Here is a 14,004-nt window from a genome sequence, read left to right on the forward strand (position 1 = left end):
ATATATATATATATATATATATATATATTTGTATATTTATATATATAGTAAGTTCCCGTGAAGCTTCACCTTACACCAGCAGCTCTGAGGGGCGCAGCCTGCTGGACCCGGTCTCCTCCCGGTCTCCTCCCGGTCTTCTCCCGGTCTTCTCCCGGTCTCATAACGGGTCTCCTTCCGGTCTCCCAAAGGACCCGGATGTGGGGGAGACCACGCCCCCAAGAAGAAATAAAAGTGCAGAAAACACAAAATATTTTAATGAATTATTACAAAGTGAAAGAAACTTTAAAATTTGAACTTCCTTCTGTGAAAGTGAGAAATCCTGTTTTTATGATAAATAACAAATACACATTTTGTATATTCATATTTCACATAAAAACAGTTTAAATGACAGAAATATACGTTTTATTTTACATTAAAGAACAGAAGTTTAATCTAATTTCATAGTTATACTACATATGATCATATATATATATATGATCATATATATTTATACTATAGATGATCATAATTATACTAAATATGATCATATATAATTATTTATACTAAAAATGATTATATATATTTATACTGTATATGATCATACATTCATGCTAAATATGACCATATATTTATATTTATACTATATATGACCATATATATTTCTACTACATATAATCATATATATTCATAATGATTATAATAATTTCATATTTCAGCTGAATCTTTGAGAATATTTCAACATATTTATATTTTATGGTTTTTTCAGAGCTTTAATATTTCTGCTCTTCATCATCATCTTCATCACATGAAGTCATAACGAGCATCTATGAAATATACAGAAATACATGAATACATAAATAACATGATGAGCACATCCTGTGAATTCAATTAAGATTTAATGAAGCCGTTAATAACACATAATAATTAATCTGTAATTAAAGGGAAACCACATTTTTATCTCGTATATATATATATGTATATATATATGTATATTTATATATTGAGTAATCGAGTAATATTCAAATGTTTCTTCTGGATCTCAACATGAACTGAAACTCAACGTTCAATGTTTAGACCTCAAACATCTTTTTGTTTATAATTGAATATATTTGTGTTTCGGGTTCTTGGCCCCGCCCCTCAGTTTGGCCCCGCCCCTCAGTTTGGCCACGCCCCTCGGGTTAGCTCCGCCCCCTGGATGAAAGTTTCATTATTTTTAAATTATGGAGAAACATTTCAATGTAAATAATAAATAAAACGTTCTGATCGTTTTAAACATTTGAGTAATATTTAACAGCAAAATATCATCAGACGAAAGATTTTTCATAATGATATTTAACATTTCATCATATGTCAATACAATATTAAAACACTTTGTTGAGTTAATTTTATTAATATATATAATACACATTTTATTAATAATTATATAAAAATGACGAAGACTCCGATGAAGGTCTGAATGTGTTTGAGCAGTTAACCTTCTAAATATAAAATAATTAAACATAATAATATAAAAATATGAAAATGCAAAAATATAAAAACATAAAAAAACATCCCTCTGATTTCAATGAGAGCACAACTTGTTGAACTATTTCACTGTAACTTCTGAAGCATCAAACCACCAACACTGACGTCTGCAGCTGCAGGAACAACGTGGTCCAGGTGATGAACACAGACCCCAGGCCCAAGACCCAAGACCCCCAGACCCCAAGACCCAAGACCCCCAGACCCCAAGACCCAAGACCCAAGACCCCAGGAACCCTCTGCAGCATCTGTTCTCTCTCTTCCTGTTGCAGCACTCAGACTGCTGGTACCCTCTGCAGTGGTCTACTGATGGAGGAGAGGAGACGAGAAGGAGAGGAGGAGGAGGAGGAGGAGGAGGAGGGGCGGAGGAGGAGGAGAGGCGGAGGAGGAGAGGCGGAGGAGGAGGAGGAGGAGAGGCGGAGGAGAAGGAGAGGCGGAGGAGAAGGAGAGGAGGAGGAGAGGAGGAGGAGAAGGAGAGGAGGAGGAGAGCAGGAGGAGAAGGAGAGGTGGAGGAGAGGATGGTCTAAAAGATGGATGATGTTAATATGTCAAAAGGCTTTAGTGTGAAACACATCTAAGTTCAATGGATCTCCTGCTGGTATCTCCACCTGCCTCCACCTGTAGAGTCTCCACCTGTCGCGCCTCCCCCTGAGCCCCCCCTGTGCCCTCCCTGTGGACCCCTGTGGACCCCTGTGGACCCCCTGACGGCTCTGTTAGCATGCTCACAAAGAGCTCTCTGACAGGCAGCCATGTTCTACACCAGATTACACACCAGGACACGAGCTGAGCTCCTTATCTTCTGCTGCAGGACGGAGATAAGGAGCGCCTCGGGAGCTCCATTATGAGGAGCCTCCTCCTCCTCCTCCTCCTCCTCCTCCTCCTCCTCCCTCTAACACAGTCATGCTTGAGAGCAGCGTTGTGCAGCTCCCTGTGACAGGATGTGATCATCAGCTGATAATTACTCCGTCTGCTCAGCATCTTCATCACCGGGAGGAGGAGCACACTTCTGCTCCTCCTGAAGGAGTACCTCTCCTCCTTGAGGTGGAGCAGCTCTTTTCCTGCAGGTGGAGCAGCCCTCCTCCTGGAGGAGCACCTGAGGAGGAGAGCTGCTCCTCCTCAGCTGTTTATTCAGAGATAATCTCCTGTGATGAAGTCTCCCTCCGTCTGCTTTTCAGAGAACGATGTTAAGAACACGAAGATAATCCAGTGATGAGCTTTACAAGTACTTTATACTACATCTTACAGGTATATTAGTGTACTTTCTACTGTACTACATCTCACAGATGTATGTATTACTTTATACTATTCTATGTACTGCATGTTTATACATGTTGTACTTTGCTGATTAATCTGGAGACACAAATGAGGTGTTGAAACTCCGCCTCCTGTCTCACCTCCACGCAGTGATTGTGACCAATCACAGCGTGGCCCCGCCCCCTCGAGAGTCTCAGGGTGTAGAAACAAACTGTGATTAATCACGAGGTCGGAGGGGGCGTGGCCTCCTCACCTGAGTCCTTTGTTCTGGTTTATTAGCGCGCGCTGCTACAATAACCTGCTAACAGGAACCACAGAGCAGCAGTAACAACCTCCTCCATCATCTTTTAAAAGTCACGTCAGGCCGTGATTCATCTCTATGCAAATATGCTGCCCCCCCCCCCCCCAGTGAGCAGCTACAGGCTGCTGCCCCCCCCCCCCCCCTCCAGTGAGCAGCTACAGGCTGCCCCCCCCCCCAATGAAGCAGCTACAGGCTGCCCCCCCCCCCCCTCCAGTGAGCAGCTACAGGCTGCCCCCCCCCCCCCAGTGAAGCAGCTACAGGCTGCTGCCCCCCCCCCAGTGAGCAGCTACAGGCTGCTGCCCCCCCCCCCCCCCTCCAGTGAGCAGCTACAGGCTGCCCCCCCCCCCCCAATGAAGCAGCTACAGGCTGCCCCCCCCCCCCCTCCAGTGAGCAGCTACAGGCTGCCCCCCCCCCCCCCAGTGAAGCAGCTACAGGCTGCTGCCCCCCCCCCCAGTGAGCAGCTACAGGCTGCTGCCCCCCCCCCCCCCAGTGAGCAGCTACAGGCTGCCCCCCCCCCCCCCCCCCAGTGAGCAGCTACAGGCTGCTGCCCCCCCCCCCCCCCAGTGAGCAGCTACAGGCTGCCCCCCCCCCCCCCCCATGAAGCAGAGTTACAGCTGTGGGGCAGCATACGGTCAGCAGCTCTGCAAACACTCTGCGCCTCAGTGTCGTAAAGTGAGGCGACACTAAGAAGGTAATAAACTACATTAATGAAATTACAACACTGGAGACGAGCTGCAGGAAGTACTGCAGTACCACGTGTACTCTTTGTAACACAGTACACGCAGTGTCGGTGTACAAATACATACATATACACAGAAAAGTACTTTTTTTTATTCTGAAACATGCTGTTTAATGGATCACACAGACAGCACCTCCTCATGTAGAGCTCACACAGACAGCACCTCCTCATGTAGAGCTCACACAGACAGCACCTCCTCATGTACAGCTCACACAGACAGCACCTCCTCATGTACAGCTCACACAGACAGCACCTCCTCATGTAGAGCTCACACAGACAGCACCTCCTCATGTAGAGCTCACACAGACAGCACCTCCTCATGTAGAGCTCACACAGACAGCACCTCCTCATGTAGAGCTCACACAGACAGCACCTCCTCATGTAGAGCTCACACAGACAGCACCTCCTCATGTAGAGCTCACACAGACAGCACCTCCTCATGTACAGCTCACACAGACAGCACCTCCTCATGTACAGCTCACACAGACAGCACCTCCTCATGTACAGCTCACATAGAGACACAGCACCTCTTACCCAGATAAGCCCCGCCCCCTGATCACCTGTCACCTGACGGTTTATCAAAGTCTCAGGATTCTGTCACCGTCGGCTGATCGCTGGATTTTTCTCCTTTATGGAGTCATTAATATCTCGCGGGTCATTAGACTCTACACACATCATGCTGGACCAATGCAGCTGCTGCATGATGCACACAATGGGCCTCCTCCTCCTCCTCCTCCTCCTCCTCCTCTTCCTCCATCCCATGATAAACAGGGACAGCCTCACATTAGCTGAGTTTTGATGGTGTGTGTCACTCCATCGCAGAGAGGAGGCGTCTCCTGAAAGATGAAGCGCGCCTCCTCATCCGTCTCCTCCTCCCGGTGCTGCAGGAGGAGGAGACGTGTATTAAAACCGGTGAACGGGTTCAGCTCGTTTAAAAGACCAAACAACAGAGAACATTTATTTTGTGCACGATCTCATGAAACTGAGGAACCGTGTCGCTGCTCCGTGTTCACTCAGAGTTTCATGTTTTTATTCATATTCACTTCATTCTCACATGTTCAGGGAAATAATATCACATGTTATAGAGAATATGAATATACAAACAAAGTGAAACTATGGTCCAATATTAATTAAATGTAATATTAAAAATACATTTGAAAGTGACGCAATCTGTTTAAAAAGACAACAAAAAGGATGGAATGTGATTCATTTGGAATGAAATCATTTAGTTTTGATGGTTCAGAGACAATAATGAGTAATTTATGAATAATTAATGAATGTCTGCTTCTGCCCTCCAGCCTCCGGGGGCAGCAACGAGTCCTTCCTGCACCTCGAGGTTCATTAGTGAAGGATTAGTGACTCTGAGCTGTGCATCAATAACAATGACAGAGCATGAACACATGAATATGAAGCTGATCGTCAGCGACCAATCAGACGTCCCGATCGGGACTCAAACGTATCGGCGCTTCATCCGGTCGAAGCGTCCCGATGCCGCGGTGACCTTGTCGTCTCCGGCCGGCTGTTTGCTTTATCGACGGCCCGCAGAGCGCCGCGTCGGCTCAACTGGCTCTCGTGTTTTATTGGCAGCCTGACGGCTTCACGCTTTAACGGCTCGCGGCCTCGCGCGGCGTTTCACGAGCGCGTAAAGTCAACAGAGAGTCAGGTGGAAGAAGCCGAGCTCAGCAGAAACACCGAGAGGTTCATCGCAGCCCGAGAGGGGTCGCACTCACTCGATGGCGGCCGTGCGGTTTCGACCTGGCCTCCATACAGCCGGCCCGCATCCCGGAGGCGCCGCCGTCGTCTTCCTGCTGCCCTCGTCCTGTCCACCTGAGCCTCGTCACCTCGCCCAGGTATTTAACCCCTCGCGGCCTCCTGCTGTGTGCTACTGGTTGTCTTCTGTCCCTGAGGGTCCGTGCACCTCGTCCACGCCTGACCTGAGTTTTGCTTTGGACAAAACATGTACTTGAACTGTTGCAACGGCATTCGGGTCCCAGCTGCTGACACCGAGTCCCTTAGAGTCATACTTATGGTTTATGTTCATATTTATTGTGGAGGAGTGTCATAAACATGAAAAAATGACTTGCATTCTCATATTATTGACTTGTAGGACCAGGAAGTGGCGTTTTTACTGCTGCATCGCACCAGAGGCTCATACATGGACTCCATCGATGAAGACGTTGGACGAAGGGCTGAGCCCCCGATGTTGGTCTTCTTGTGTGTAAAGTGAATGACCTCTGTTAGTGGGCGTGACCTTGGTGGGCTCATGACCTCTGACCTCTGACCTTGGGAAGCGGTCATAAGGGGAGTAAAAGGAGGTACAGACCCCCTGTGCACTTAGACCGCCTTCGGTCCGATCCATCGGTGTTGGGATCAACAGCTCCTCTGAGGTCGTCAGAAGCCCCGCCCCCGATCAATAGGAGCGGGTATTGATGAGTCATAGCGCGGCGGCTTCTGTGATTCCACGATGAAGCATTCATAACCACGATCTGGGGTCCTGGTTCGTCCTCTGGGGACAAAGACCACAAAGACATGAACCGCTAGAAGCCTGAGGATCAGTTATTGATCTGATCAGGTGTCATAAACCTGATCAGTTATTGATCTGTGGGTTGGGTGTCTGCTGCGCAGTGGGCCCGCCACTGATGTATATATTTATAGATGTGTCCCCTATGAAAGGTATATGAAAGTAAATATATAATCTGCTGTCATCTCTATGCTCACAAAGCTCTGTATTATTATCATTGTTATGTATTACTCATATCCATTTTTATTGTTTATTATTTATTACAATTATTGTTATTTATTATGTTCTTCTTCTCCTCCTCTTCCTCCTCCTCCTCCTTCATGTTGAAGTCTGTTAGTTTTTCAGTCAACAGAAGGATCTCTGATGTAGCTGCCAGCAGTGGTGCATGCTGGGTAACTGTCATGGTGGCTGGTTAAAGCACACTTTAACACCAAACACCGTGGTGGGACAAATCGTTACAAATTGGTATTTTTCCACTTTAAAGGATTACAAAGGGGCCCCTGTGGGGCGTCTCTGTGGACCACAGCCTGAGCCCGGGGGGGGGGGGGGGGGCTGAAGGGGGGTCAGGGAAACAAAGAGGCTCTGAATCAGCTGGCAGACCCGTCAGGGTCAGTCTGCTGGTCTAAACAAACTCTCTGCTCCACTGGAGGAAGACGTCCTCTCATCTCCTGAAGAGCAGTGTGAAGAAACCTTCAAGCTCATGAGACGTGCTCATTAAACACAAGTCTGTGTAAATTACCGTTCTGAGGAAGTCACAGCTCGGAGTCTGTTTGGTTTCATATCGATGTGTATCAGTAACTTTGCTGCTGTGACTGTAAACTACACGGTGAGTTCGCTGCTTCTGGACTGACCAACATTACAAGGTAACCGTACCACCGGAGTCACCGGAGACTGAGATTACGAGCAGCTGGCAGCTAGCAGCTAGCGGCTAGCAGCCGGCCCCTACATTAAACACACAGTTCATTCCTGCAGACGCCCTTTGACCCCGCCGACACTGCGCATCAATCAGACGGCGATAAAGACAGCTGATTGGTCTTTGTTCAGCTGGAGCAGCAAGATGAATTCTGATGTCCGGGTCGATAGAGGATCCTCCAGGAGGAGTTTTAGTGTTATGGATCCTCCGGTTCAGATGAAACCCTCCGAGTTCTGCGGATCGATGACCCTCCCAGTCCACTTAGACGGCTGAAGTCCAGAGCTTATGGCTATTGTGATGATGAGAGTGAATCCTGCTGCTGATCCACGAACTGTGAGGCTGCTGACGTCCATCACGTCTTCTCTGAGGCATTAAATGATCCTTAAAGGGGCCTTAAAGGACTGACCAAGCCCAGCCCACAGCAGCATCCTCCCGTTAGCATGGATCAGAGCATCCTCCCGTTAGCATGGATCAGAGCATCCTCCCGTTAGCATGGATCAGAGCATCCTCCCGTTAGCATGGATCAGAGCATCCTCCCGTTAGCATGGATCAGAGCATCCTCCCGTTAGCATGAATCAGAGCATCCTCCCGTTAGCATGGATCAGAGCATCCTCCCGTTAGCATGAATCAGAGCATCCTCCCGTTAGCATGGATCAGAGCATCCTCCCGTTAGCATGAATCAGAGCATCCTCCCGTTAGCATGGATCAGAGCATCCTCCCGTTAGCATGAATCAGAGCATCCTCCCGTTAGCATGGATCAGAGCATCCTCCCGTTAGCATGAATCAGAGCATCCTCCCGTTAGCATGGATCAGAGCATCCTCCCGTTAGCATGAATCAGAGCATCCTCCCGTTAGCATGGATCAGAGCATCCTCCCGTTAGCATGGATCAGAGCTGCGGCCGGATGGATTATTTAAATCATGTTTAAATCCATACTTTGACAGCCAGACATCGGATTCTTCACCTCAGCAGCTTTAAACGCTTTGATTCTGCAGATGTTCAATAACGATGACTATGAATGAAAGCAACAGCTGTGAAATAATACTCACAGATGATTCACTCCATGATTTAGGGGGTCAAGAGACACAATTACTAGATTAAAACCATAAACCGGATCAATAGAAACGAAGAGGCCGGCTCGGTTTCACAGTGAAAATACAAGAATTATGGAATAAATATACAAAAACAAACTCACTAATAAGAGAACAAGAAATCATAAGTTTTTCATAGTAGATGCTTCCTGAAATTATACTTATATACACACATACATGATATATGATCTTTTAAAGATTAAGATCAATATTTCATGTAGAAATTAAAACAATTAGATTTGACTAATGACTTCATGATTAGATTTATTTGTTGTTATTAATATTGTTGAAGTTTGCCTTCATAAACATGTTGATGCTTTTCTAAATTCATCATTGAAGAGAGAGAAAAGGAGAGGTGCATTGTGGGACGTATTCCTGGACCCTCCAGACACAGTTTATCACCCTGTAAGCGAGGACTACAGTTCCCACAATGCCGAGGGTCTTTACCGCTGTCGCTCTGAAGCCAAGAGGAAGACGAGTTCATCTTCATCTCTGATTTATATTACGTTTTTTTGTTGACAAAAGCTAAATAACAAAATAAAATGATAAATCATTTAGTGAATATGAAAATGTTTAAAAAAATACAAAATGTAATAAGATATAATGATAATTGTTCTGCAGCTCCTCTGATGAGCTTCCTGTAAGAAGTGTTTCCTGTTCCTGTCTGAAGCTCAGATCATATTCCAGCAGAGACTTTGATGTTCACTCTCAGGATCTTCTTACTTCCTGTTTGGTGTCAGAGATGTTTAACTATGAACCTTCACCTGGTGGGAGCGCTTCTTCTTCGTTGGTGTTTGCGGTCACGAGGCTTCCTGGCTTCATCTAAACGGAGGAGACAGAACCCTCCGGAGGGAATGTGCTCTCCAAACAGGCGGCGGGTCGCAGGTTAATGACTCGCTGTTTGATAAGCAGCACAATGAAGACGCTCGCTGCAGCAACAGGAAGCAGGAATGCGGGCGAGTGAGAAGCACCAATATTTATTCATGATAGAGAGGAAGTAGCGGCGTGTTGGCTCAAGCGCCTTCATTTACATCCTGATAGACTCTGCAGCCGGGGAGCCGCCGCAGGAAGCTGTCCGGCTCACTGCGCCTCGCTGTCAGCCAGCCGGACCAGCCGGACCGCCGAGCCTCTGAGGACCCACACACAGGGAACCAGTCCAAGAACCCACAAACCAGTCCAGGACACCACAAACCAGTCCAAGAACCCACAAACCAGTCCAGGACACCACAAACCAGTCCAAGAACCCACAAACCAGTCCAGGACACCACAAACCAGTCCAAGAACCCACAAACTAGTCCAGGACACCACAAACCAGTCCAGGAAACCAGAGAGCAGAGGACTGGGAGCAGAGGACTGGGAGCAGAGGACTGGGAGCCGACCCCAGCGCGGCCGGTGGGAACCGAGCTGCTGCTGATAAGAGTGTAATGATTGATCCGCAGTTTAAAGACTCACACACTCAATCACTGGAGGAGATAAACCAGTGTGATAAAACCAGTCTGACGTCTGCAACACGCGCTGCGTTCCCACCAGCTGCACCTGAAGGTCACCTGAAGGTCGCAGGTTTCACCTGGAAACCCGGCGACCCCGTAACGGTCGAGCTACTTCCTGTTTGCTGATGTTTAGACCCTGGAGGAGGGCGTGGCCTAAATGTCTCATCATCACACGAGGCTGCAGCCCGTCATCAGCTGATTGATCGATGATCAATAACATCAGTTTCAGTCCTGAAAGTATCGAGTTGGATGGAGAAATAACCAACGATACTCATGTTGAAGGTATTTAAGGTCACATGGGGTGTGTGTGTGTGTGTGTGTGTGTGTGTGTGTGTGTGTGTGTGTGTGTGTGTGTGTGTGTGTCGTGGTGACGCTCCTAACTGATGAGGACACGGTGTTGACCAGCTCAGATTGAGCTGCTGGGTCACATGACATGATGGATCAGAGTAATGGCCGCCTCCTCTCCTCTCTGCCACGTTTAAAAGGCAATACGTTACCTCCTGGAGGAGGAAGAGGAGGAGGAGGAAGAGGAGGAGGAAGTGTTTGAGGTGTAAATAACAAGGTGTCACCAGGTTGTTCCTATTGATCCTCTTCATTGTGTACATGAAGCAGCAGCCATTGAAGCTGGTATTACATCATCAGGGTTACACACAGAAGGAACACGTGATGACATCATCAACCTGCCTTATTTACATGATAATGGAACATTGTGGAGTATTCTACTTTATTCTTTTTTCTTGTTTCTTCTCGTTCTCAGAGCACCGTGATGTTCAGCAGTTTCAGAACGTGGTGACAAATGTCCAGGTATGGATCTCCCCTCTCAGGACCCCTCTCAGGACCCCTCATAAGACCCCTCATAAGGACCCCTCATAAGGACCCCTCTCAGGACCCCTCTCAGGACCCCTCATAAGACCCCTCATAAGGACCCCTCATAAGGACCCCTCATAAGGACCCCTCTCAGGACCCCTCATAAGGACCCCTCATAAGGACCCCTCTCAGGACCCCTCATAAGAACCCCTCATAAGGACCCCTCTCAGGACCCCTCATAAGGACCCTTCATAAGGACCCCCTCATAAGGACCCCTCTCAGGACCCCTCATGGAGTTCATCATTGCCGCTCATTGATTGGCTCTCAGGCTGCAGCAGTCGATCAGCATTGGAGCTGATTGCTGTGCAGAACCGTCACCTCAGCCTTTAAAAGTGCTTTCATGGTCTGTGTTTGTGCTGAAGGAATATCGATCTCACACACACACACACACACACACACACACACACACGGTGTCTTTGAGGTTTCATCAAAGTTGAATTGACTTTTTGTTTTCTTGCTGCTCGTCAGATAATCAAATAATGATGAACAAGATCACATAATATATTGATCCAGGACTCTGATAATCAAACACCTGATACACACCGCGCTGCCGGAGACTCTCCAGGTGAACACATGAAGCCAGTCAGTGACCAGGTGAACGCATGAATCTGTCTCTTCAAGCAGCGGTCTCCAACCACCGAGCCGCGGCTAAAATTTAAGTTACAGAGTAAACTGCACGAGGGGTTTAAGTAATTTAAGGTTTAAGCTGGACTAGAGGTTTAAGTAATTTAAGGTTTAAGATGGACTAGAGGATTAAGATGGACTAGAGGTTTAAGATAGACTAGAGGTTTAAGCTGGACTAGAGGCTTAAGTAATTTAAGGTTTAAGCTGGACTAGAGGCTTAAGATGGACTAGAGGTTTAAGCCGGACTAGAGGTTTAAGATGGACTAGAGGTTTAAGATAGACTAGAGGTTTAAGCCGGACTAGAGGTTTAAGCTGGACTAGAGGTTTAAGATAGACTAGAGGTTTAAGCTGGACTAGAGGTTTAAGCTGGACTAGAGGTTTAAGCTGGACTAGAGGTTTAAGATAGACTAGAGGTTTAAGCTGGACTAGAGGTTTAAGATGGACTAGAGGTTTAAGCTGGACTAGAGGTTTAAGCTGGACTAGAGGTTTAAGCTGGACTAGAGGTTTAAGCTGGACTAGAGGTCGAGGACGCTGCGTTGAAGCTTCCTGCAGACGACATCGTTTCCTTTGGAGCTTTAATCTCAAACTTCTCCTCCGAGACATTGACGCGAGTTCTTAATCTGCTGTGATTAATATTTGGGAGGGAATGAGTTTCAAGGCTTTAAAGTCTCACGAGGAACAACTTGTGAGACTTATTTAAATCTTTCATATTTATTCTCATCTTCACTGATATTACCTTTTAATCTGTGTCTCAGTGGATGATAACATCTGTATATCCGCGTCAGCGGCAGCTGTGAGGGATAATCTCTGAGTCTCATGCAGGGTTCTCAAGCTGAGGCTCCACCCCCCACAGGGCCACAGGGGGAACCTCAGAGGAACCTCAGAGGAACCTCAGAGGGTCCGGTTCCACTGGTCTCTCACAGCTGATCCTTCATGACAGAATAAACGATCGTTATTAGAAATCTTCCTCCAGACTGAACCCTGAGCATCTGTGATGTTTATTAGTTCAGACCTCTGGTGTTGACGTTTGACATTAACGTTACAATCTCTCATATTTCCGTCTGCAGCATCAGACGCTGCTTCACTAATAATATCAGAATATTCATTCATGTGATCCAAACATTTAATACAAGATGGATGTTTGAATCAAACTGAATCTTCTGGTTTAATCTTTCTTTAGTCTTTAGTTTCTCTTCCTTGGAGGAACGTTACTCATGAAGCACACAATCTATTTCTTCTAGAACACGACGTCGTGGACGCAAAGCTTTATTTAAAACTTCAATAAAGACGTTGAAAAGGAGACATTATGTTTTAAACCATGTCTTCTATTGCGAAGGTTCACATGTGATGTGTGACGTCGTCCGGAGGAAAGAAGCAGAAGCTTCATGTGTTGTCGCGGTGAAGCAGCTGATCAGCTGATCAATGCAGGAAATAGATCAATCATTTGTTTTCCTGCAGTGAAGATATCTGGAGACAAAACCAGACGTGGTGACACTTTGCAGCGTTTTCTGATGTTTTATAGAACAATCAGTTGATTAAGGGAGAGAACAATCAGCACATTGATTGATTATGTGAACGTGACGTCTGCTGCTGCTCAACAGGAGCAGATGGGTAGTTCACCTCGGCCCCGGTGGACCCGCTGTTTACTGCACAAATGTAAAAGTGCCTGAATAAAGTCCATTTAATGTGGCCTGCAGTGTCTGAAATACATAAATATGTCAAGTGAAGGAGCCTTAATAGACCTGCTTAGGCTGGTAATTGCAGCAGTATTGTTTCCTTCTGATTAGGACAAAAGCGTTCCCAGAGGACCGGCCATCCTTCAGCGGCTTCATCTGCATTAGCCGGCTCTTCTCTGCTTTAATCTGCTCTCCCCTCAGGTATTTAGAATAAATCAATGAGAATACATGATTGTTTAATGATTTTTGGAGGAGCTCTCTTCGACCACAGCTGCATGATTTACAATGACTAATTCCTCTTTCCCCATTGATCCCCGACTGAGGGGCCGCAGGACGCTGCATGTACACGCGTGTAGCTGCTGCATGTACACGCGTGTAGCTGCTGCATGTACACGCGTGTAGCTGCTGCATGTAGACGCATGTAGCTGCTGCATGGACACGCGTGTAGCTGCTGCATGTACACGCGTGTAGCTGCTGCATGTACACGCGTGTAGCTGCTGCATGTACACGCGTGTAGCTGCTGCATGTAGACGCATGTAGCTGCTGCATGTACACGCGTGTAGCTGCTGCATGTACACGCGTGTAGCTGCTGCATGTACACGCGTGTAGCTGCTGCATGTACACGCATGTAGCTGCTGCATGTGGACAACGATGCATGTAGCTGCTGCATGTACACGCTGCATGTAGCCGCTGCATGTAGCCGCTGCATGTACACGCTGCATGTAGCCGCTGCATGTAGCCGCTGCATGTAGCCGCTGCATGTACACGCTGCATGTAGCCGCCGCATGTACACGCTGCATGTAGCCGCTGCATGTACACGCTGCATGTACACGCTGCATGTAGCCGCTGCATGTACACGCTGCATGTAGCCGCTGCATGTACACGCTGAATGTAGCTGCTGCATGTGGACAATGATGCATGTAGCTGCTGCATGTACACGCTGCATGTGGACAATGATGCATGTAGCTGCTGCATGTACACGCTGCATGTAGACGCTGCATGTAGACGCTGCATGTGGCCGCTGCATGT

This window comes from Clinocottus analis, unplaced genomic scaffold, assembly GCF_023055335.1.
Source record: "Clinocottus analis isolate CAN_PGR_092001 unplaced genomic scaffold, fCliAna1.0.p SCAF_72, whole genome shotgun sequence".
Classification (NCBI taxonomy): Eukaryota; Metazoa; Chordata; class Actinopteri; order Perciformes; family Cottidae; genus Clinocottus; species Clinocottus analis.